Source organism: Trachypithecus francoisi, unplaced genomic scaffold (assembly GCF_009764315.1).
Source record: "Trachypithecus francoisi isolate TF-2019V2 unplaced genomic scaffold, Tfra_2.0 Lachesis_group0, whole genome shotgun sequence".
NCBI lineage: Eukaryota > Metazoa > Chordata > Mammalia > Primates > Cercopithecidae > Trachypithecus > Trachypithecus francoisi.
In genome coordinates, this window is record NW_022681453.1 from 27,152,280 (window position 1) to 27,175,165 (window position 22,886).

General features: G+C 38.7%; 1 protein-coding gene and 1 long non-coding RNA gene across 6 annotated transcripts in view; one reads left to right on the plus strand and one right to left on the minus strand.

The window, feature by feature from the left end:
• The window catches only part of CFAP20DC (CFAP20 domain containing), a 320,674-nt gene that overhangs the window by 199,182 nt on the left and 98,606 nt on the right, over positions 1 to 22,886 (minus strand). The window lies entirely within an intron of this gene.
• The window catches only part of LOC117083070, a 220,275-nt gene that overhangs the window by 128,491 nt on the left and 68,898 nt on the right, over positions 1 to 22,886 (plus strand). The window contains exon 2 of the long non-coding RNA XR_004436922.1: positions 22,146 to 22,356. This is a non-coding gene — a long non-coding RNA (uncharacterized LOC117083070). The remainder of the gene's footprint in view (positions 1 to 22,145; positions 22,357 to 22,886) is intronic.

The window sequence follows — 22,886 nt, forward strand, 5'->3', positions numbered from 1 at the left end:
AATAGCTCTAGGTATAGTTACAAGGAAATAGTGAGATTGCAAAATAGCCAGTTTAAATATGTAAAATGTTTCGATATATATTATATGGCTGTGTACTGAATTTAACAGCCAGTAGAAGATGCTTCTGTGGCCTCCCTTACACATTCATTCTAATGTTTCATGATTAGTATAGGGAATTTCGTTCCATTAGTTTTCCCTTCTAATGAAGTTTAAATTCACTGAGGATTCTTCTGTCTTTAAAAGAGAAGAGTAGCAATTCTGAACCCAAGACACTTTATTGTGCTTATTAAAATACACTATAGCTCATTTCTTTTTTTTAATGGTTAACATTCTTTACAATGCATATTTTATGCCTATGATTTTAAATTAATAACTGGCACTCTTGAAACCTTTCTTTGAATATCATTTGATTCCCTTTTTAAAACCGGCTTTATTTCAGAATTCACCACCATATAATTCATTAAGGTAGCAAAAAACCACTAGTATCTGAAAAACTACTGAAATAAAAACTAAAAAAAACCAAAAAAACAAAACTTTACTGAGGTATAATTTTTATGCCACAAAATTTACCATATTTAGTGTAAAATTCAATGATTTTTACTATATTTAAGGACTTATGCAACCATCACCAGAATCCAGTTGTAGAACATTTCCATCATCTCAAAAAGATCCCTTAGACCAAGAGGGGCAGAACAAGAGGGCAGAACAACAGGCTCCACTGATCATCCCCTCTGCAAGGACACCAATTTAACAACTATACACAGAAAAAGGTATCTTCATAAGAATCAAAAAATCAGGTGAGCACTCACAGTACCTGGTTCTAACTTCATATTACTGAAAGAAGCACTGAAGAGGTAGGAAAAACAGTCTTAAATCACTGATGCCACCCCTCCCCCATGTTCGGTTGTGGCAGCATGGTGCACACAGCATTTTTGTGTGTCAGGTAGAGGAAGACCCAGCAATTGTGAGGCATTTAACTCAGTGTTGCCCTTGTTATAGAAGAAAGCAAAACTGGACCAAACTCAGCTGATGCCCACCCACAGAGGGAGCATTTAAACCAGCCCTAGCCAGAGGGGAATCACTGATCCCAGTGATTAAAACTTAAGTTCCTGCAAGCCTAGTTACCATGGACTAAAGTGCTCTGGGACCCCAAATAAACTTCAACAGCATTCTAGGCCACAAGGTCTGCAACTCCTAGGGAAGCTCTAGTGCTAAACTGGGCTCAGAGTCAGTGCACTGCGGGGGCATGTGACCTCTTGAGACACCAGCTGGAATAGCTAAGGGCATGCTGGCATCACTCCTCCTCTAACTCCAGGCTGCACAGTTTATAGCTCCTTTTCTTCTGCTTGAGGAAGACTGCGGAGGACTTTGTTTTGCACCTTGGATACCAGCTCAGCAGCAGCAGGATAAGGAAACAGTCAGAGGCATGAGACCCCCTTTTCAGGCCCTAGCTAGCTCCTGGATGACCTTTCTAGACACACTCTGGGCCAGAAGGGAACCCACTGCCTTGGAGGAAAGATCCAGTATGGGCAGGATTCTTCACCAGCTAACTGAAGAGTCCTTTGGCACTGAATAACCAGCAGTGATACCAGCATACTACACTGAGGGCCTGAGACTTGTTGACTTCACATGAGACTCAGTACATTCCCAGTTGTAGTGGCTATGGAGTGAGACTTCTGCTTGAGAAAAATGAAAGGAAAAGTAATGGGACTTTGTCTTGTATCTTAGGTACTAGGTTGGCTACAATGGGGAAGAGCACCAAGCATGTTCTTGGGGCCCTCAATTTCAGGACTTGGCTCTTAGAGGGCATTTCTGAACCTTCCCTAGGCCAAAGGGGAGCCCACTTCCCTGGAGGGTGAGTCCCAGACCAGGCAGCATTCACCACAAGCTGAACGAAGAGCACTTGGGCATTAAGGGAACATCAGCAGCAGTCTAGCAGTACTCCCAGTGGGCAGGAGGTGGCCGTAGCCACAGAGCAAGACACCTCCGCCTTTGGAAAGGGGAGAGAAGAGTGGGAAAGACTACATCTCCTGGTTTGAGTGCCATCTCAGCCACAATATAATAGAACACCAGGTAGACAGCTAAGGTTTCTGACTTTAGTCCCTGGCTCCTGGATGGCACCTCTGGACTGGCACAGAACCTGGAAGACCTTGCCAGCCTGAAGGGAAGGCAATTCACTGGTGCACGAGCTTCTGCACAGCAAAGGAAATATATTAGTCCATTCTCACACTGCTAATAAAGACATACCCAAGACTGGGTAATTTATACAGGAAAGAGGTTTAATTGACTCAGTTCAGCTCGGGTGGGGAAGCCTGAAGAAACGTACAATCATGGCAGAAGGGGAAGCAGACACATCCTTCTTCACATGGTGGGAGCAAGGGGAACAATGACTGCCCAGCAAAGCCCCTTATAAAACCATCAGATCTCGTGAGAACTCGCTATCACAAGAACACGATAGGGGAAACTGCTCCCATGATTCAACTGGCTCCACCTGGTCCCTCCCATGAAGGGGAACTACAATTCAAGAGGAGACTGGGTGCTGACATAGCCAAACCATATCAGGAAACAATCAACAAAGTGAAGGGAGAGTCCACAGAATGGGAGAATGTTCGCAAACCACCCATGTGACGAGGGACTAATAATTAGAATATATAAGGAACTCAAACAACTTTATAGGAAAACATCTAATTATCTGATTTAAAAATGGGTAAAAGATTTGAACAAACATTTCTCAAAAAAAGATCTACAAATAGCAAACACACATATAAAAAGGTGCTCAATATCACTGATCATCAGAGAAATGCAAATCAAAACTACAGTGAGATATCTTACCCCAGTTAAAATAATTTACATCCAAAAGATAGGCAATAACAAATGCCGTCAAGGATGTGGAGAAACGGTAACCCTTGTACACTGTTGGTAGGAATGTAAATTAGTACACCCACTATGGAGAACAGTTTTGAGGTTCCTCAAAAAACTAAAAATAGAGCTATCATACGATCCAGCAATCTCACCACTGGGTATATACCTAGAAGAAGGGAAATCAGTATATCAAAGAGATACCTGAACTCCCATGTATGTTGCAGCGCTCTTCACAATAGCCAAGATTTGGAAGCAAACTAAGTGTCCATCCACTGATTAATGGATAAAGACAATGTAGTACTTATATACAATGAAGTATTATTCAGTCATAAAATAGAATGAGATTTAGTCATTTCCAACAATATAGACAGAACTGGAGGTCATTTATAAGTAAAAAAAGCCAAGCACAGGACAGACATTCAATGTTCTGACCTATTTGTGGGATCTGAAATCAAAACAATTGAACTCATGGAGACAGAGTAGGATAGTTACTAGAGGCTGGGAAGTGTAGTGGGCAGGTGGTGAGGACATGGGAATGGTCAATGATTACCAAAAAAATAGAATGAATGAATAGGACTTAGTATTTGATATCACACAGTGTGACTATAGTCAATAATTTAACTGCACATTTAAAAACTAAAAGTATAATTCGATCATTTGTAAAACAAAGGATAATGCTTGAGAGGATAAATAACCTATTTTCCATGATGTAATTATTACATATTACACATGCCCGTATCAAAACATCTCATGTGCATCATAAATATATATGCCTATCATGCACTTACAAATTTTTAAAAACATTATTTAAAAAAATCCCTTCTGCTTGTTTGCAGACAACCGCTACTCAAACTCTCAGCCCCAGACAATACCAATCTGGTTTTGGTCTCTAAATTGACCTTTTCTGGATATTTCATATAAATGTAAAAAAGAATATAAAATATTTTGCATCTGGCTTCTTTTACTTAGCATAATGTTTTAAGATTCATTCATATTGTAGAATGTACGATAACTTTTTATTGCAGAATAGTATTCTAGTATATGGATATGTCACATTTTGTTATCTATTCCCCAAATGACTTGATGGAACTGTAGGCTGTTTCTACATTTGGCCAACCTGAATGATGCTGCTATGAGCATTCATGTTAAACTTTTTATGTGGACACATGTTTTCATTGTTCGTAGGTACATATCCAGGAAAAGTGGCTGTGCTGTTTCATATTCCATCAGCAAAGAAAGTATGAGAGTTTCAGTCTCTTCACATCCTCAACAACACCTGATATTCTCTATATTTTTGATCATAGTCATTATAGTGGGTGTGAGGTATTATCTCATTATGGCTTTAATTTACTTTTCTTTAATGATACATAGTATTGAAAATATTGTCATGTGGTTTTTAGCCCCTTGTCATTTTTTTTTTGTGAAATGCCTATTCAAACCTTTTACCACATTTGAAACTGGATGATATATTTTCATATTATTAATTGTAATTGTAAAATTTTAAAAATACTTTGTGTACAAGAACTTATCATATATATGATTTGCAAATATTTTCACCAGTCTGTGGTTTGTCTTCATTTACTTGTGTCTTTTGAAACACAACATTTTAAAATGTTGATAATGTCCAATTTATCATTTTTTTCTTATACTAATCTTATTTTAGTACTATATCTATAAATCCTTTCAGTAACCCCGGGTCATAAATATTTCCTTCTACAAGTTTTATAATTTTAACTCTTACATTTATTTTTTTCCCTTTTTTGAGATGAATTTTCACTCTCGTTGCCCAGGCTGGAGTGCAATGGCACCATCTCCGCTCACTGCAACCTCTGCCTCCTGAGTTTAAGTAATTCTCCTGACTCAGCTTCCCAAGTAGCTGGGACTACAGGAATGTGCCACCACTCCTGGCTAATTTTGTATTTTTAGTAGGGATGGGGTTTCACCACGTTGGTCAGGCTGGTCTTGAACTTCTGACCTCAGGTCATCCACCTGCCTCAGCCTCCCAAAGTGTTGGGATTACAGGTGTGAGCCACCGCGCCTGACCAAAGTCTTATATTTGAGTCCAAAATCCTTTGAGTTTATTTTTGTTTATAGTGTGAGGTAAGGTTCTAAATTAAGTTTTACATATGTGACTCTTCAAAGGTCTCAGCACTATTTGTCGAAAAAAACCTATTCTTCTACCCATTAAATTGCTTTAGCACTTTTGTCAAAAATCAACTGGCCATAAATGTAAGGATTTGTTTCTTGACTCTCATGCTGTTGCATTGATCTACATGTGCTCTTCATGCCAGTAACACACTAACTTGATTACTGTAGCTTTACAGTAAATTCTGGAATCACTAATTGTAATTTTGCCACCTTGTTGTTCTTTTATAAAGTTGTTTTACCTTTGAATTCCATATAAATTTTAGAATCAGCTCATCAATTTTGACAAAAACAACAAGTGCTCACTGGGATTTTTCCTATCAAAAAAGTCTAATGAATTTGCAGAGGATAGTCATCTTAACAATATTGAATGTTCCAAATTAATGTCTCTGCATTTATTTAGATGTTTAATTTCTCTCAGCAGTGTTTTTTAATTTTCAGCATACAAATCTTGCACTACCTTTGTTAAATTTATTGCTAGGCCAGACATGGTGGCTCACGCCTGTAATCCCAGCACTTTGGGAGGCTGAGGTGGGTGGATCACCTGAGGTCGGGAGTTCAGGACTAGCCCAACCAACATGGAGAAACCCCATCTCTACTAAAAATACAAAATTAGTTGGGCAAGGTGGCGCATGCCTGTAATCCCAGCTACTCAGGTGGCTGAGGCAGGAGAATCGCTTGAACTCACGAGATGGAGGTTGCAGTGAGCCGAGATCACATCATTGCACTCCAGCCTGTGTGATAGAGTAAGATTCTGTCTCAAAAAAAAAAAAAAATTATTCCTAAGTATTTTATTATTTTAATGATGTTATTGTTACTGGGATTGGAATTATTTTCTTAATTTCATTTTTCAATTGCTCTTTGGTAGTAGAAATGCAATTATTTCTGCATATATTGACTTTTATACTCTGCAACTTTGCTGAACTTGTTCATTCCTTTTAGTGGTTTAAAAAAATGCATTACATTGGATTTCCTATGGACACATGTTTATCATTAAAGACAGCTTTTCTTTTTCCTTTGCAATAAGGATGACTTATATTACTTATTTTTCTTGTCTTATTGCATTATACTAGAATACAATGGTAAATATAAATAATGAGTGAAGTCATTCTTGTTTTGTTCCTAATCTTAGAGAGTCAGCATTCAGTCTTTCACCATTTAGTATGATAAGCTGTATGTTTTTCATAGTTTTCCTTCTTATCCTAGTTTGTGGAAAGTTTTAATCAGAAATGGATGTTAGATTTTGTTATATGCTTTATCTGTCCCTATTGTGGTGATTACGTGTTTCTTGTTCTTCATTCTATTAACAGGGCATATTACATTAATTAATTTTTGAATATAGACCCAGCCTTTCTTTCCTGGGATAAATTCCACTTGGCCGTGGTATATAATCATTTTTATGTTTCTAGATTTTGTTTTCCAATATTTTTGTTGAAGGCTTTTGTATCTGTATTCATGATGAATATTAGTCTGCAGTTTTCTTGTGATGTTTTCATTGTCTTTGGTATCAGGATAATAGCAGTCTCATAAAATGAGCAAAACTGTGCCTTGCCAGGCGTGGTGGCTCACGCCTGTAATCCCAGCACTTCGGGAGGCCGAGGCTGGCGGATTACCTGAAGTCAGGAGTTTAAGACCAGCCTGGCCAACATGGTGAAACCCTGTCTCTACTAAGAGTACAAAAATTAGCCTATGTGGTGGCGGGCGCCTATTCCCAGCTACTTGGGAGGCTGAGGCAGGAGAATTGCTTGAACCCAAAAGGCAGAGGTTGCAGTGAGCCGAGATCACGCCACTGCGCTCCAGCCTGGGTGACAAGAGCGAGACTCTGTCTCAAAAAAACAAAAACAAAAACTGTGCCTGTCCTTTTCTATTTTCTGAAATATTTGACATTTGATATATTTCAACAGTGAAGCAACCTGGGCTAGAATTTTTCTTGGTGGGAAGATTTTTTAAATTATTAACTCAATTTCTTTACTTGTTTTATGTCTATTGAAATTTTCTATTTTTTTCTTGATTCAGTTGTGATAGTTTCTGCCTTTCAAGGAACTTTTCCATGTCAACCAAATTGTCTATGGAGATGGCATAAAGTTGTTCAGAGTATTCTCTTTTCCTTTTAATTTCTAAAGGGTTACAAGCAGTGTTCGCCTGTTTTACTGATTTTGGTCATTTGTATCTTGTCTCTTATTTTCTTAGATAGTTTAACAAAAGATTTGTAAGTTTTGTCCATCTTTTCAAAGAACCAACTTTGGTTTCATTGATTTACTGTTCTTCTGTTTTTACTCTTTTCTGATCTGTGATTTCTACTCCAGTATTTTCCTTCTGCTTTCTTTGCATTTAGTTTGCTGTTCTCTTTCTAGTTTCTTAGGGTAGAAATTTAGGTTATCGATCTGGGAATTTTTCTTCTTTCTTAACATATGAATTTACAGGTTCAAGTTTCCCTTTAACCACTACTTTGGCTACATTTCATACATTTTGGTATGCTGCATTTTCGTTTTCATTCAGTTCTGATCTTTAAAATATTTTCCTTATAATTTATCCTTTGACTCATCGGCTATTAAGACACATACTACTTAATTTATAAGTATGTGAGCATTTCCTCAATTTTTTTTATCTGATGTTTATTTCTAATTTAATTCCATTATGGTCAGAGAACACACTTGGTATAATTTCAATCATTTATTGACACTTGTTTCATGGCCTAGTATTAAGATTTCTCCCAGAGAAAATTCCGTGTGTACTGAAAATTCCGTGTATTCTGAGATTTGTGACCACAAATTCTCTGCTCAGTATTTTTGTTATTACTTTACTTTTAAGCCTGGCTTCCTAGGGGTCACTGCTGTGTTAGCATTGCTTGGTGGTCACCAACAACTAGTCAGAGGCTGTGCTCAAACACTTCGTACTAGTAAAGTTTCCACCCTTGCTGATGGATCTATGCATTGGTTATGGGACAATTCAAAGCTCAGGCAGTGAACGGGCCTGGCCCAGCTTTTACTTCTGCTAGGCCCTCTTGTGTCTCCTCTGCAACTGTACAAGGCCTGTCATTTAACCAGAAATGTGTTGATAACAAAGGCTCTTTTCAATCTCTACAGAATGTGAGCATGTAGCCTTCCAGACCCCCAGGGATATGCAGGTACTTATCAAAGCTCACTAGGGCTGACTTCTTCCCCGGAGTGGCTAACGTGCCAGTCTATTGCTTGCCCAACCAGGATCTCAAACTCAGGCCAGCTGTGATGTTGGCCTTTTCTATTCATATACCACCAAAATTGCTAAGGTTTCAACACACAAAGAGGCATGGGGTATTTCCACTGTGCTCCAAATCAAGTCAGCTGGCTCTGGCAATGGAGCTGCTGATTTTCATTGACTGCACTGACAGAGCTGGGGAAAAAAGGAGGGACTGCACCAGCCCCAGACAAAGTTGCCCCAGGCTTCCATACTTCTTCCCAAGGTTCAGTAGTGTGTGTGTGTGTGTGTGTGTGTGTGTGTGTGTGTGAATAAATGCTTCTTAATTTGTTTTAAGAGTTGATGTCCATAGTCCTGAAATGGTTATTATTGACTATTTTGTCCAGTTTTACTATTGCTTTTTGGAAGAGAAATTGCTGAGTTCCTTACTCTACCAGTTTGTAATTCCTGCCACCTCTCATTTTAACCTCTGTCTTATTTTCCAGTCTTTTGCTCAAATCACAAGAATATTTGTGATCACAGCATGATCAAGTATAACATGTCATTGTTAATTATCCTGAAACCAAGGATGAATATGGCCCTAGTACCCTTGGGAAAGACAATAAACTAAAAATGATTTTTATATATTCCCTTAAAGACCCATTAGATGGTAACAGAGAAGCCTCAAAATAAGAACCACTGTTTTTTTAATCCCCCTTCCAGAATTTTTAAGATACTTTCATTATTCATAAAAAGTAATGTATGCTCATTTTGGAAAACCTGGAAAACATGGAAAAGAGGAAAGAAAGATTAAATACCTACAAAATCATCCAAATCCTACGTAAACTAAAAATAAAATCCTAAGCTCCACAACTAATTGAACAGATTACCTCTTGGCCAAGGGGACCCCAAACTGAGTTTACAGCCATGACAGGACAGGAGGTTCAGACACCCCTCACTATAACCCCTCCCTTTTGCAGTTTACACACAACTGACCAGCATTTAAGTTAAAATAGAAGTTTTAAGACTGACAGAACAGACTCTTTGTGGCAATAAGGTACCAAATTATAGACAGGACCTAAGGCCACGCCAGGCAAGGGTTAAGTTATGCACTATTACACTTAAAGAATGTACTCTGTGAGGGGGCGGAGCAAGATGGCCGAATAGGAACAGCTCCAGTCTCCAACTCCCAGGGCGAGCGAAACAGAAGACCGCTGATTTCTGCATTTTCAACTGAGGTACTGGGGTCATCTCACTAGGGAGTGCCGGACAATCGGTGCTGGTCAGCTGCTGCAGCCTGACCAGCGAGAGCTGAAGCAGGGCCAGGCATCGCCGCACCTGGGAAGCGCAAGGGGGAAGGGAATCCCTTTTCCTAGCCAGGGGAACTGAGACACACAACACCTGGAAAATCGGGTAACTCCCACCCCAATACTGAGCTTTAAGCAAACGGGCACACCAGGAGAATATATCCCACACCTGGCCGGGAGGGTCCCACGCCCACAGAGCCTCCCTCATTGCTAACACAGCAGTCTGCAGCAATCTAACCGCAAGGCAGCAGTGAGGCTGGGGGAGGGGCGCCCGCCATTGCTGAGGCTTAAGTAGGTAAACAAAGCCACTGGGAAGCTCGAACTGGGTGGAGGTCACAGCAGCTCAAGGAAACCTGCCTGTCTCTGTAGACTCCACCTCTGGGGACAGGGCACAGCTAAAAAACAACAGGGGAAGCAGCAGAGGCCTGTGCAGACGTGAACGACTCTGTCTGACAGCTTTGAGGAGAGCAGTGGATCTCCCAACATGGAGGTAGAGATCTGAGAACGGACAGACTGCCTGCTCAAGTGGGTCCCTGACCCCTGAGTAGCCTAACTGGGAGACATCCCCCACTAGGGGCACTCTGACACCCCACACCTCACAGGGTGGAGTACACCCCCGAGAGGAAGCTTCCAAAGGAAGAATCAGACAGGTACACTCGCTGTTCAGCAATATTCTATCTTCTGCAAACTCTGCTGCTGATATCCAGGCAAACAGGGTCTGGAGTGGACCTCAAGCAATCTCCAACAGACCTATAGCTGAGGGTCCTGACTGTCAGAAGGAAAACTATCAAACAGGAAGGACACCTATACCAAAACCCCATCAGTACGTCACCATCATCAAAGAACAGAGACAGATAAAACCACAAAGATGGGGAAAAAGCAGGGCAGAAAAGCTGGAAATTCAAAAAATAAGAGCACATCTCCCCCTGCAAAGGAGCGCAGCCCATCGCCAGCAACGGATCAAAGCTGGTCAGAGAATGACTTTGATGAGATGAGAGAAGAAGGCTTTAGTCCATCAAACTTCTCAGAGCTAAAGGAGGAATTACGTACCCAGCGCAAAGAAACTAAAAATCTTGAAAAAAGAGTGGAAGAATTGACAGCTAGACTAATTAATGCAGAGAAGATCATAAACGAAATGACAGAGATGAAAACCATGACACGAGAATACGCGACAAATGCACAAGCTTCAGTAACCGACTCGATCAACTGGAAGAAAGAGTATCAGCGATTGAGGATCAAATGAATGAAATGAAGCGAGAAGAGAAACCAAAAGAAAAAAGAAGAAAAAGAAATGAACTAAGCCTGCAAGAAGTATGGGATTATGTAAAAAGACCAAATCTACGTCTGATTGGGGTGCCTGAAAGTGAGGGGGAAAATGGAACCAAGTTGGAAAACACTCTTCAGGATATCATCCAGGAGAACTTCCCCAACCTAGTAGGGCAGGCCAACATTCAAATTCAGGAAATACAGAGAACGCCACAAAGATACTCCTCCAGAAGAGCAACTCCAAGACACATAATTGCCAGATTCACCAAACTTGAAATGAAGGAAAAAATCTTAAGGGCAGCCAGAGAGAAAGGTCGGGTTACCCACAAAGGGAAGCCCATCAGAATAACAGCAGATCTCTCGGCAGAAACTCTACAAGCCAGAAGAGAGTGGGGGCTAATATTCAACGTTCTTAAAGAAAAGAATTTTCAACCCAGAATATCATATCCAGCCAAACTAAGTTTCATAAGTGAAGGAGAAATAAAATCCTTTATAGATAAGCAAATGCTTAGAGATTTTGTCACCACCAGGCCTGCCTTACAAGAGACCCTGAAGGAAGCACTAAACATGGAAAGGAACAACCGGTACCAGCCATTGCAAAAACATGCCAAAATGTAAAGACCATCGAGGCTAGGAAGAAACTGCATCAACTAACGAGCAAAAAACCAGTTGATATCATAATGGCAGGATCAAGTTCACACAGAACAATATTAACCTTAAATGTTAATGGACTAAATGCTCCAATTAAAAGACACAGACTGGCAAACTGGATAAAGAGTCAAGACTCATCAGTCTGCTGTATTCAGGAGACCCATCTCACATGCAGAGACATACATAGGCTCAAAATAAAGGGATGGAGGAAGATCTACCAAGCAAATGGAGAACAAAAAAAAGCAGGGGTTGCAATCCTAGTCTCTGATAAAACAGACTTTAAACCATCAAAGATCAAAAGAGACAAAGAAGGCCATTACGTAATGGTAAAGGGATCAATTCAACAGGAAGAGCTAACTATCCTAAATATATATGCACCCAATACAGGAGCACCCAGATTCATAAAGCAAGTCCTTAGAGACTTACAAAGAGACTTAGACTCCCATACAATAATAATGGGAGACTTCAACACTGTCAACATTAGACAGATCAATGAGACAGAAAGTTAACAAGGATATCCAGGAATTGAACTCATCTCTGCACCAAGCGGACCTAATAGACATCTATAGAACTCTCCACCCCAAATCAACAGAATATACATTCTTCTCAGCACCACATTGCACTTATTCCAAAATTGACCACATAATTGGAAGTAAAGCACTCCTCAGCAAATGTAAAAGAACAGAAATTATAACAAACTGTCTCTCAGACCACAGTGCAATCAAACTAGAACTCAGGACTAAGAAACTCAATCAAAACCGCTCAACTACATGGAAACTGAACAACCTGCTCCTGAATGACTACTGGGTACATAACAAAATGAAGGCAGAAATAAAGATGTTCTTTGAAACCAATGAGAACAAAGATACAACACACCAGAATCTCTGGGACACATTTAAAGCAGTGTGTAGAGGGAAATTTATAGCACTAAATGCCCACAAGAGAAAGCTGGAAAGATCTAAAATTGACACTCTAATATCACATTTAAAAGAACTAGAGAGGCAAGAGCAAACACATTCAAAAGCTAGCAGAAGGCAAGAAATAACTAAGATCAGAGCAGAACTGAAGGAGATAGAGACACAAAAAACCCTCCAAAAAATCAATGAATCCAGGAGTTGGTTTTTTGAAAAGATCAACAAAATTGACAGACCGCTAGCTAGACTAATAAAGAAGAAAAGAGAGAGGAATCAAATAGACGCAATAAGAAATGATAAAGGGGATATCACCACCGACCCCACAGAAATACAAACAACCATCAGAGAATACTATAAACGCCTCTATGGAAATCAACTAGAAAATCTAGAAGAAATGGATAATTTCCTGGACACGTACACTCTCCCAAGACTAAACCAGGAAGAAGTTGAATCCCTGAATAGACCAATAGCAGGCTCTGAAATTGAGGCAACAATTAATAGCCTACCCACCAAAAAAAGTCCAGGACCAGATGGATTCACAGCTGAATTCTACCAGAGGTACAAGGAGGAGCTGGTACCATTCCTTCTGAAACTATTCCAATCAATAGAAAAAGAGGGAATCCTCCCTAATTCATTTTATGAGGCCAACATCATCCTGATACCAAAGCCTGGCAGAGACACAACAAAAAAAGAGAATTTTAGACCAATATCCCTGATGAACATCGATGCAAAAATTCTCAATAAAATACTGGCAAACCGGATTCAGCAGCACATCAAAAAGCTTATCCACCATGATCAAGTGGGCTTCATCCCTGGGATGCAAGGCTGGTTCAACATTCGCATATCAGTAAACGTAATCCAGCATATCAACAGAACCAAAGACAAGAACCACATGATTATCTCAATAGATGCAGAAAAGGCTTTTGACAAAATTCAACAGCCCTTCATGCTAAAAACGCTCAATAAATTCGGTATTGATGGAACGTAACTCAAAATAATCAGAGCTATTTATGACAAACCCACAGCTAATATCATACTGAATGGGCAAAAACTGGAAAAATTCCCTTTGAAAACTGGCACAAGACAGGGATGCCCTCTCTCACCACTCCTATTCAACATAGTGTTGGAAGTTCTGGCTAGGGTAATCAGGCAAGAGAAAGAAATCAAGGGTATCCAGTTAGGAAAAGAAGAAGTCAAATTGTCCCTGTTTGCAGATGACATGATTGTATATTTAGAAAACCCCATCATCTCAGCCCAAAATCTCCTTAAGCTGATAAGCAACTTCAGCAAAGTCTCAGGATACAAAATCAATGTGCAAAAATCACAAGCATTCTTATACACCAGTAACAGACAAGCAGAGAGCCAAATCAGGAATCAACTTCCATTCACAATTGCTTCAAAGAGAATAAAATACCTAGGAATCCAACTTACAAGGGATGTAAAGGACCTCTTCAAGGAGAACTACAAACCACTGCTCAGTGAAATCAAAGAGGACACAAACAAATGGAAGAACATACCATGCTCATGCATAGGAAGAATCAATATCGTGAAAATGGCATACTGCCCAAGGTATTTATAGATTCAATGCCATCCCCATCAAGGTACCAATGACTTTCTTCACAGAATGGAAAAAAAATGCTTTAAAGTTCATATGGAACCAAAAAAGAGCCGGCATTGCCAAGACAATCCTAAGTCAAAAGGACAAAGCTGGAGGCGTCATGCTACCTGACTTCAAACTATACTACAAGGCTACAGTAACCAAACAGCATGGTACTGGTACCACAACAGAGATATAGACCAATGGAACAGAACAGAGTCCTCAGAAATAATACCACATCATCTACAGCTATCTGATCTTTGACACACCTGAGAGAAACAAGAAATGGGGAAAAGATTCCCTATTTAATAAATGGTGCTGGGAAAATGGCTAGCCATAAGTAGAAAGCTGAAACTGGATCCTTTCCTTACCCCTTATACGAAGATTAATTCAAGATGGATTAGAGACTTAAATGTTAGACCTAATACCATAAAAACCCTAGAAGAAAATCTAGGTAGTACCATTCAGGACATAGGCATGGGCAAGGACTTCATGTCTAAAACACCAAAAGCAACGGCAGCAAAAGCAAAAATTGACACATGGGATCTAATTAAACTAAAGAGCTTTTGCACAGCTAAAGAAACTACCATCAGAGTGAACAGGCAACCTACAGAATGGGAGAAAATTTTTGCAATCTACTCATCTGACAAAGGGCTAATATCCAGAATCTACAAAGAACTCAAACAAATATACAAGAAAAAAACAAACAACCCCATCAAAAAGTGGGCAAAGGATATAAACAGACATTTCTCAAAAGAAGACATTCATACAGCCAACAGACACATGAAAAAATGCTCATCATCACTCACCATCAGAGAAATGCAAATCAAAACCACAATGAGATACCATCTCACACTAGTTAGAACAGCAATCATTAAAAAGTCAGGAAACAACAGGTGTTGGAGAGGATGTGGAGAAATAGGAACACTTTTACACTGTTGGTGGGATTGTAAACTAGTTCAACCATTATGGAAAACAGTATGGCGATTCCTCAAGGATCTAGAACTAAATGTACCATATGACCCAGCCATCCCACTACTGGGTATATACCCAAAGGATAATAAATTATTCTACTACAAAGACACATGCACACGTATGTTTATTGCGGCACTATTCACAATAGCAAAGACTTGGAATCAACCCAAATGTCCATCTGTGACAGACTGGATTAAGAAAATGTGGCACATACACACCATGGAATACTATGCAGCCATCAAAAAGGATGAGTTTGCATCCTTTGTAGGGACATGGATGCAGCTGGAAACCATCATTCTTAGCAAACTATCATAAGAAGAGAAAACCAAACACCGCATGTTCTCACTCATAGGTGGGAACTGAACAATGAGATCACTTGGACTCGGGAAGGGGAACATCACACACTGGGGCCTATCATGGGGAGGGGGGAGGAGGGAGGGATTGCATTGGGGAGTTATACATGATATAAATGATGAATTGATGGGTGCTGATGAGTTGATGGGTGCAGCACACCAACATGGCAGAAGTATACATATGTAACAAACCTGCACGTTATGCACGTGTACCCTAGAACTTAAAGTATAATAAAAATAAATAATAAATAAATAAATAAATAAATAAATAAAAGAAAAAAAAAAAAAAAGAATGTACTCTGTTCTAGCTGCCACAAGGTTTTTCTTTTTCTCTAGCAGTTAAACAAGCACTGGCCTGGAGATAAGCAATACTGAAGCAGCTGCAGCTTGCCAACCACCAGACACTTTCTGAGTTCCTTATTCCACGTCATAACTATAGCTTCCATCGGACAAGAGACTGATTTCAATAACCTTCTCCTGTTAAGAAGACTACCCACTATGGACTGGTTCTGGCCAGTTTAAAGAGGCTGGTCACTCAAATGCCTTTGTGTCCTAAAAAGACCTTTTGAGATATAGGGCCTAATTGTAATATATTTGAATGTTAAGTCTCCACCCCAAGGTGGGCATGTAACATGTATGTTTCCTTATCACTCATGTACACAACCCTTTCGTGAATATTCATAGCTCCCTCTATATCTTGTTGGATATGTATATTTGGCTAACCTGGTCCACTTAAATTCCTATTTTATCCCTTTCTTCCTCGAAGTGCTTGCTTTGGGTTTTAAGTTGGAGGCGGTGCTCCTGATTGTGGCTTGTAATCCCCTTCTTAAGAAATAAAGTTTTCTTTTCTACATTTATAAATACTGTGATTTTTAAGTTAACACCTACCACTTACTAATAATAATTTGAACTCTTTGCATATTTTTGGTTTTGTGTATACATCAAATTGCACACACATTTTTGTATCATGCATTTGTGACAAAATATTTCTAACCTAAAACGAACCATAATTAACATAGCTCCTATTAGATTTTGGTGATTACATCATTGTATACTAATTTTTGCAGGTATTTCTATTTTCTTAAGACAGGTTGCTGGATGTAGACTTGCCTGTCCAAATGGTATGGACAATCTAACACAATAGTGGACACCTGAAACCACTACTGAAATGTTTTCTAAAAAGGTTCTGCCCAACCTACCACTCATATACTCACATCGTTGGAATTTAATTCATTTTCATTTTCATTTCTTTGCTTACCAAGGTTTGCATTTATTTGTGTTTTATATGCTTTTCATCTGTAAAATTTGTGTTCATATCTCTACCATTTCTTCTAAAAGGGTCACAGTGGTTCTTCCTGTCCAGGGCCCTGCAACAACCATCCAGTGAGGTTGGCATTATGAGATGAGCTGCTATTTTACAAATAAAGACACCAAGGCTCAGAGGTGTTAAGTTGCTGAATGTCATAAACCCAGTAAATGGTGGAAATGGGTTTCAAACCTAGATTTTACCACTCTAAAAGTTTATGTTTTTTCCATTATATTTCTTTCCACAGGTGAAATAAGCTAAAATAATAAAATGATTTGTCTACTTCTCTGATTTTAAAAGAGTGAAAAACATGAGCATTTGGGGATAAGTGGAAGCATAAAATCTCCTTGTAATTATGGCACTTAAACAGTGTTACACCTCAATATATCTTTTTTTTTCTTTTTTTAATTGTTCAAAGTTCAGGCTAAAGTTTAGGTTCTGGAGGCAAGGGTGTTAGATTTCAATCTCAGATGTGCCACATCCTAGCATTTAATCTGGGATAATGTACTTATCCTGTCTGAGATTCACATAGTTGCAAATGAGGACAATAATAATAATATTTATTTCATATAGATAAAATAATTAAAACTTTTAAAAATAATTTAATTCCTGCCATATAATAAATGCTCAAATGTTATCTGTATTGCTAAATGAATTACATTAACTTTCACAATTATTAAAAGCATGTTTCTAAATGTATTTCAAATAGACTCCTATACATAAAGTAGAATTAGTTTATTTGATTGACAGAACATAAGATACTGTAACAAGCTGATGTACAACACTAAAAAAAGAGTTGCATGGCATAGATGAAGGAGCACTTGGTGTTAGCTATTACTGAATATTATTATATGCCTGTGAAAATGGTGGAGAAAAAAACCTCTGAACATTTTTGCTCCATAAAAGCAATGAGAATACTGACGAAAACGGTCAGGATCAACTTTTCAAAACACTGGAAATTAACCAAAGGATTGCATCAATCTGGGAAGTATTCAAGAAAAATGACTGAGTATCAGTAAAGTGCAGGGCCTTGGGGCTGGCAAGGCGGGCTCCCATCCTACTCTGTCTCTTCCTAAGTGTGCTCATGTGGTCCTGCTATACACAAGCTTGACAGGTTCCTCCCTCAGCATCCCTTACAGCCTTCTCCATGCCTGCCTTGACCGTTGTCCCAGAAGTGACCCTTAAAGCCAGGGAATGGCCATTGTTTTCTAAGAACAGAAGCAGAGAGGAAGTCTTGGCTGGGGCCAGACCACCGGGTCCTTATTTGACCCTGTAAGTCCACTCCCTCCTGAAACATGTCCCTACGTCAGGCTTGGCCTGAAGTAAATAGGAAGAAATAAATACTGAGAAATAAATTTAACAAAAGTGCAAAACATATACACTGAAAACTACAAAATATCATTGAATTACATATATGTATTATATATATATATATAATGATATAAAAAATATATATATATGTATTTTTTTTTAGACAGAGTCTCACTCTGTAGCCCAGGCTGGAGCGTAGTGGTGTGATCTCAGCTCACTACAACCTCAGCCTCCCGGGTTCAAGCGATTCTCCTGCCTCAGCCTCCCCAGTAGCTGGGATCACAGGTGCCCACCACTATGCCTGGCTAATTTTTTGTATTTTTAGTAGAGACAGGGTTTCAGTATGTTGGCCAGCCTGGTCTCAAACTTCTGACCTCAGGTGTTCCACCCACCTCAGCCTCCCAGAATGCTGGGATTACAGGTGTGAGCCATCGCACCTGGCTGAAAAATAATTTTTTTAGAAAACAAAATAAATAGAAAGACATGCCATGTTAATGGACTGGGAGACAATATTTTTAAAATGGTAATATTCCTATATTGTTAAAATGACAATCACTCCCCACTCCACAAATTATCTACAGATTTAATCCATCCCTATCAGAATCTGAGCTGACTTCTTCAAGAAATTGACAAGCTGATTCTAAAATTCATATGGAAATGCAAAGGACTCACAGCAATCTGGAAAAGCATGAAGAAAGTTGGAGGACTCCCATTTCCCGATTTAAAACTTATCACAAAGCTATAGTAAACATGATAGTGTGCTATCAGCATAACGACAAGCATATAAATCAGTGGAAAAAAATAGAAAGTTTAGAAATAAAATTACATTTAGAAATAAAACTACAGATAATTGAGTTCTGACAAGGGCGCCAGGACAATTTAATGGGGGAAAGAATAGTCTTTTTACAATGCTACTGCAACAACTGAATATTCACATGCAAAAGAAAAAAAATTTGATCCCCATCTCACATCATATACAAAAATTAACTCAAAATGGATTGAAGGCCTAAATTTAAGAGCTAAAACTATACATCTCTTAGAATAAAATAAGTGAAAATCTTCATGCCATCGGAATAGGTAATAGTTTCTTAGATATCATGGCCAAAGCACAAGCAATAAAAGAAAAAATAAACTAGACTTCATAAAAATTAAAAACTTTTGTCCTCAAAGGATGCTATCAAGAAAGTAAGAAGACAACCTACAGAATGGGAGGAAATTTTTATAAATCATATATCTGATAAGGGTATAGTACATAGAATAGATTTAAAAACTCATATGAATCAACAATAAAAAGATAACTAATCAAATTAAAAATGGGCAAATAATTTATTTTTAATTTTTGAACTTCTATTTTAGGTTTAGGGGTACACATGAAGGTTTGTTACACAGGTAAACTCATGTCATGGGGGTTTGTTGTACAGATTATTTCATCACCCAGGTGTTAAGCCCAGTACCCAATAGTTATCCTTTCTGCTCCTCCCACCCTCCACCATCAAGGAGACCCCAGTGTCTGTTGTTTCCTTCTTTGTGTTCATAAGTTCTTATCATTTAGCTCCCCCTTATAAGTGAGAACATGCGGCATTTGGTTTTCTGTTCCTGTGATAGTCTGCTAAGGACAACAGCCACCAGCTCCATCCATGTTCCTGCAAAAGACATGATCTTGTTCTTTTTTATGGCTGTATAGTATTCCATGTGGTATATGTACCACATTTCCTTCATCCAGTCAGTCATTGATGGGCATTTAGGTTGATTTCGTGTCTTTGCTATTGCGAATAGTGCTGCAATGAACATTCACGTGCATGTGCCTTTATGGTAGGATGATTTGTATTCCTTTGGGTATATACACAGAAATGGGATTGCTGGGTCAAATGGTAGTTCTGCTTTTAGCTCTTTGAGGAATCACCATACTGCTTTCCACAATGGTTGAACTAATTTACACTCCCATCAACAGTGTAAAAGTGTGCCCTTTTCTCCACAACCTTGACAGCATGTTATATTTTTTACTTTTTAATAATAGCCATTCTGATTGGTGTGAGAAGGTATCTTATTGTGGTTTTTATCTGCATTTCTCTAAGAATCAGTTGATATTGAGCTTTTTTTCATATGTTTGTTGGCTACATGTATGTCTTCTTTGAGATGTGTCTCTTCATGTCCTTTGCCCATGTTTTAATGGGGTTGCTTTTCTCTTGTAAATTTGTTTAAGTTCCTTATATAGTCTGCATATTAGACCTTTGTCAGATGCATTGTTTGTAAATATTTTTTCCCATTCTGTAGGTTGTCTGTTCACCCTGCTGATAGTTTCTTTTACTGTGCAGAAGCTCTTAAGGTTAATTAGATACCACTTGTCAATTTTTGCTTCTGTTGCAATTGCTGTTGGCATCTCTGTCATGAAATCTTAGCCCATTCCTATATCCAGGATAATATTGCCTAGGTTGTCTTTCAGGGTTTTTAGTTTTGGGATTCATATTTAAGTGTTTAATCCATTTTGAGTTGGCTTTTGTATATGGTGTAAGGAAGGGGTTCAGCTTCAATCTGTTCCAAATGGCTAGCTAGTTATTCCAGCACCATTTATTGGATAGGAAGTCTTTTCCCCATTCCTTGATTTTGTCAGCTTTTTTGAAGATCAGATGGCTGCAGATGTGTGGCTTTATTTCTAGGCTCTCTGTTCTCCTCCATTGGTTTATGTGCCTATTTTTGTACCAGTACCATGCTGTTTTGGTTACTGTAGCCCTGTAGTATAGTTTGATGTCAGGTAACGTGATGCCTCCAGCTTTGTTATTTTTGCTTAGTATGGGCAAATAATTTAAATAGAAATTTCTTCAAGAAGGTATACAAATGGCCAATAAGCAAATGGAAAGATGCTCAACATTATTAATCAACAGCGAAATGTAAATCAAAACCATGAGATACCATTTTGCACCCACTGGGATGGGTATAATAAAAAAAGACTAATAATAATATGTCTCGATGAGGATGTGAAGAAATTAGAATCCTCATGATTGCTGATGGGAATATTAAATGATACAGCCTCATTGGAAACAGTTTCCAATATGTAAAGTTCCATATGACCCGGCAATTTCACTTGTAGGTGAGCTCCAAGAGGACTGAAAACATATGTCCACACACAAACTGGTATGTGAATTGTTCATAGCAGCATTATTAGCAATAGCCAAAGTGGAAACAACCCAAATGTCCATCAACTGATAAGTTAACTAATAAAATATGTTATATCCATACAATGTATTATTCTTCAGACCTAAAAAGGAAAGAATCACTGATATCCATGTTGTGTGTTTCATAGTAATAGAATGGAAATAATAGTTCTTATTCTTATCTATTCCACTCTACAATATGGATAAACCTTGAAAACATTAAAAGTGAAAGAAGTCAGACACAAAAGACCACATATAGTATGGTTCCACTTATATGAAGTATTTGAAAGAGTCAAATCTAGAGAGACAGGAAAAGGGCTAAGGGTAGCAGGGAGTGGAGAGTACCTGCTAATGGGTACAGGTACTTTTCAGGGTGATTAAAACATTCAAGGCCGGGCGCGGTGGCTCAAGCCTGTAATCCCAGCACTTTGGGAGGCCGAGACGGGCGGATCATGAGGTCAGGAGATCGAGACCCTCCTGGCTAATACAGTGAAACCCCGTCTCTACTAAAAAAAAAATACAAAAACTAGCCGGGCGAGGTGGCGGGCGCCTGTAGTCCCAGCTACTCGGGAGGCTGAGGCAGGAGAATGGCGTAAACCCGGGAGGCGGAGCTTGCAGTGAGCTGAGATCTGGCCACTGCACTCCAGCCTGGGCGACAGAGTGAGACTCCGCCTCACAAAAAAAAAAAAAAAAAAAAAAAAAAAACATTCAAAAATTACATAGTGGTGATTGTTTCATAACTGTGAATTATACTAAAAGTGACAGAATCATCCACTTTAAAAGGATAAATTTTATGATATGTGAATTATAACTGAATTAAAAAAAGCTATTACTAGTTCAGTCACTTATTGATGATGAGACTTCAGGTAAATGGAATTTTAGAAGAAAGGTATAGATAAAATGAGAACTACTATTTTTATTCCATTACTATGAAACACACAAGTTTCTTGGTGACACTCTTGATCCTGAAATGTTAGTCACTGTGGGTTGAATTGTGTCCCCCAAAAAGATATGTTCAAGTCCTAACCCCTGGTACCTGTGATTGTGACCTTATTTGTGAATAAGGTATTTGTAGATGTAATCAAATTAACATGAAGTCAGAATGGATTAGAGTGGGCTTAAATCCAATTACTGGTGTCTTCATAAATAGAGGGAAATTTAAACAAAGACACAGGGAGAGGATGCTGTGCAACAATGAAAGCAGAGATTGGAGTGATACACCTACAAACAAAGGAATCCCAAAGATTGCTGGCAATTGCCAGAGACTAGGAAAGAGGGATGGTACAGATTCTCCCCCAGTGCCTCCAGAAGGAAACAATCCTGCCAAAACCTTGATTTGGAACTTTCAGCTTCCAGAAACAGTAAATATACATTGTTTTAAGCTATCCAGTTTGTGGTTACTTGTTATGGCAGCCCTCAGAAACCAATACGGTAATTTTCACATCATTAGTCTTAAAGAAAAAGGTTATCGGAACAGGAGTCAACCTCTTGGAGTTTCAATTTCCTCCCCTATAAATTGGGAATAATAACATCTGTCCTTCCATTGTACTGAGAAAATGATCATAAAAATACTTAGAAACTGATTTATAAATGCAGAGTATTACTCTTTCAGGTGTATGCTTCTAATTGCTTTGTCAGTTCTAATTTATTGCATTTTTCTCTTTCCCTTTCTTTAAGATCATCTATTTTCAAGTAACATTTGCCTTCCTTAGAGAAGTTACTGTTTGGGTGTAAGCTGCCTATTTAAAAAATAACCATCTCTAGCATAAAAGGGAAAATTCAAATTATGAATCTGTAACACCACCCACTCTCCTAACCTCCCAAGTATACATTTTGCCATAAATTGACAACAAATTTACCCTTCATTTGAGGAGATATCAAGCACTGTAAC